Below are 3323 nucleotides of genomic sequence, written 5' to 3'. Positions count from 1 at the left end.
CTCCTGTGCCCTCACAGTTTTTTTTATTTATGTTACTATTTACTGTTAGAGTGAAGTCAACATGACGTGATGCACCATAAGAAGTTTACCTGTTTTCAAATGATGACTTATTTCAGAATAGTTAGCATAAGATGGCCCTCGTTCTTTTCTGTTTGAATTATATTTGCTTGTTCCGAATTTTGCAGGCATGTGGTGTGATGTGTTGATCTTGGTCTTGTTCTGTTTGCAGAGACACCTGATGATGTGTCAAAACCTGTCCTGCAAAATAAAGGAGCGTTGAGGATGATGGCTTTCATGTTCGCTTGGATGATGCTGGTTCCGTGGTGGCCTTTGATATGTCAGGTAAGATCTCGGGGTATCATATTTGCTGATTCTCCATTAGATTCCTCTATCCATTGCAGGGTGTGTCCTGTTGTGTTGGGCTTGGTGTGATGCGGGTCGCCTGTGCGGATACGCTGTGTTCGCGGGCCATCCGTGTGATATTTGTGTTCATCAATGCAAGAGGAAAGTAACTTGATAGTTTGAAATAAAAATGATTCCGACAAGATTTGGTTATGGTGCATTATTCTTAGGCTAACTTACCCTTTTCTTGTAGAAACTACTCCCTTTGTTCCTAAATATAAGGCTTTTTAGAGATTCCAATAAGGGACTACATACGGAGCAAAATGAGTGAATCTACACTCTAAAATATGTCTATATACATCCGTATGTAGCATGTGTTGAAATATCTAAAAAGAGTTATATTTAGAAACAGAGGGAGTAGAATGATATGTCCAGAGAACAAACGTGCATGTAAATTTGGTACACAGTTTCAGTACATGTGCATTTCATTACAGTTATAAGTAGGTTTCTAGCATGCTTTTATTTGAGGTCTTTGCTAAGTGGTGTGTGTGGCTGAATTAGATGGAAATCCTTCCATTGGTTATTGCTGGTCATATAGAGATTACCTTTGATTTCCTATATGGTGTACTTGGGTCCAGTTCTCTTGAGAAAATTTGATGTAGCTTCTGCATTAATTAGCCTGGTCGGTATCATTTGTTGAACCATCAAGCTATATAGTCACATGCTATCTTGCAGAAGGCATCAGTAATCTATCAAAAGTAGAGCCATAATAACTTCATTCAGTCAAGACTTTATTACAAGAATTTCCAACCGATAATAAGATCCTGGTTTTCAGTAATGCTTGTATAATGAGGGACATTCTCAAAACTATATATTTTTATTCATTAAATATTATTTCAATTTTTATTACTCAGTGTGCAACTCCTTAAAGCTACGATGTTTGAAAAATAAATTGGGTAGTATTATGAGGTATATGTTTGACACAATTGATGCTGAACCACTGGAAATTTATGGCCCCGTTGGAACACATGGGCACCTAATTATAGATTATTTGCAGCTAATACTTGTTCTCACCTTCTGATTTTTTATTCACACCATGTTTCAAGAGACCATGTGCAGCTCCATAGATGACAACAAGCTTGGCCTGTCTTTTCATCGAGTTTTGTTGAGCAACTGAAATTTTTGTGCTTGCCGGCGTGTCTTTTTAGCATCACTTTTTGGTCATTTGGTGAATCTGTATAGATGATTGTAGGAGTCTCTGAGTGTAAATACATATAGTTAAATAAGGTGTTCACCTGACTGGAGGGATCTTATTTGTATCATCATGATTTTGTTCATGTTTCCTTTGAGAGATGATGTAGGTTTCATCTTGATGCTGACTTCTCTCATTGACATGTTAGCCTGCTACAACTACACTTCAGAGGACGAGCGCACAGGATTACCAGGCACCATTTCATCCAAGCTAGATTGTGACCCCTTTAACTCATGATGCCTATCCCGTCAAGTCCAACATCAGTTGAATGTTTGAAACATTGTCCGACTCACCTAGACACCACATACGACCTTTGTATCCGCTAATATCTTTTCTGCAAATCTCTGGTTGAGCTATTCTCTTTCTTTTCGTAACTTTATTGATGAAAATGCACCGTGTCCACATAAATCTCCGGTGTGTTCTTATCTCTATATGGCATACCTGTTTTTCTATCTACAAGGCTGTATATGTGCTTTCCCATCAGAAATAAGATTAAATGAGTAATAGGGGTTGGGGAAGTAACAGAGAGGATAACAAATCTATCTTGTATACGAGTCCTGAGCTATGTACATATGAGGAGAATGTGTAATCACATGCTTGTTGTTACTCTGTTAAGAGAGAGCTGCTAGCTCATACTTAAGAGTAAATGTACTTAACAATTGCCACCGGTTGTACCACCGCCTGTGCCGGTTGCAACTCCCGGCTTTGCCAGTTGTAGCACTTCCCTTCGCCACTTGTAGCAAAATTAGATGGCGGTTGCAACAAAAATGCCGCCGCCGCCATATGGTTCACGTTGTGAACGCGAATGGTTGTAGCAAGTCTAATCGCTGGTCGTAGAAAAAGTGGATGAAGGTTGAAGAAAAACCATTGTTGTCACTGTCGCGGGTCACATCATATCATCGCCGCTCGTAACAAAAGCTGACAAAGGTTGAAGCAAAATCGTTGTCGTCGTTATCATGGGCCGCAGGTCGCGACATCGACATGAATGGTTGTAGCAATTTCAATCGCCGGTCATAGCAAATACCGATAAAGGTTGAAGCAGAAATTGTCATTGCCGCTATCGACATGAATGGTTGCGGCAATTCCCGTTGTAGGTCGTAGCAAAAGGCGATGAAGGTTGCAACACCGGGACTCGTCGGTTGTAGCTTTCCCGTGAATGATGAAAGGAGCAAGGGATGTCTGGGTTGCGTAAGGAGGCAAAGAAGCAAAAGGCAAGAGGAAGAAGAAAAAAAGCAAAGAAAAAAAGGTTGTGTGGGAGATATAAGAAAAGGGATATCTTGCTTGAGGCCCATGAACGCATCTGCCAAGTTGCTTCCGTGTAAAATGGCTAGCGAGCGAGGGGCGCTCGGCTGGTCATCCAAAATATAAACAATCATGGTGATCAACTTATCATCTTCCCATGGAGTATGTCTGTTCTACAAAATTTATGAGCCTCGGAAACCGAAATGACAAATTTATAGAGCTAATAGGTGAACGGTACTTTTTAATAAGCAATGTTTAATTTCTTTCTTGAAATCTCATAGCATGCTTGATATATGTTTTGTTTACATTCTAAACTTTTTTCTAAACCCTTCACCCCTGCTCAGGCATTGGTTGGTGTGAAGTCGGAGGCAAATTTGATTGCACATTTGTTCACATTAGTGAGTGTGGGTTGCAGGGATATCGTGATTGTGACATGTCCTCCTTCATTACCTATATTAAAGTTTGCCTTTCACGTGTACCATTTCTC

General features: G+C 40.1%; 1 long non-coding RNA gene across 5 annotated transcripts in view; it reads left to right on the top strand.

Annotated features, from left to right (window-relative positions):
* Window positions 1-2253, top strand: part of LOC123091597 (uncharacterized) — a 6199-nt gene extending 3946 nt beyond the window's left edge. For all 5 annotated transcript variants that reach the window (XR_006443346.1, XR_006443343.1, XR_006443345.1 and 2 more), the window contains 2 exons: window positions 230-342; window positions 1743-2253. This is a non-coding gene — a long non-coding RNA (uncharacterized lncRNA). The remainder of the gene's footprint in view (window positions 1-229; window positions 343-1742) is intronic.
* Window positions 2254-3323: the final 1070 nt, after the last annotated feature.

Source organism: Triticum aestivum, chromosome 4B, assembly GCF_018294505.1.
Source record: "Triticum aestivum cultivar Chinese Spring chromosome 4B, IWGSC CS RefSeq v2.1, whole genome shotgun sequence".
In the NCBI taxonomy this organism is placed as follows: Eukaryota; Viridiplantae; Streptophyta; class Magnoliopsida; order Poales; family Poaceae; genus Triticum; species Triticum aestivum.
Note: the sequence above shows the minus strand (reverse complement) of the source record. Positions and strands in the feature narration are given on the sequence as shown.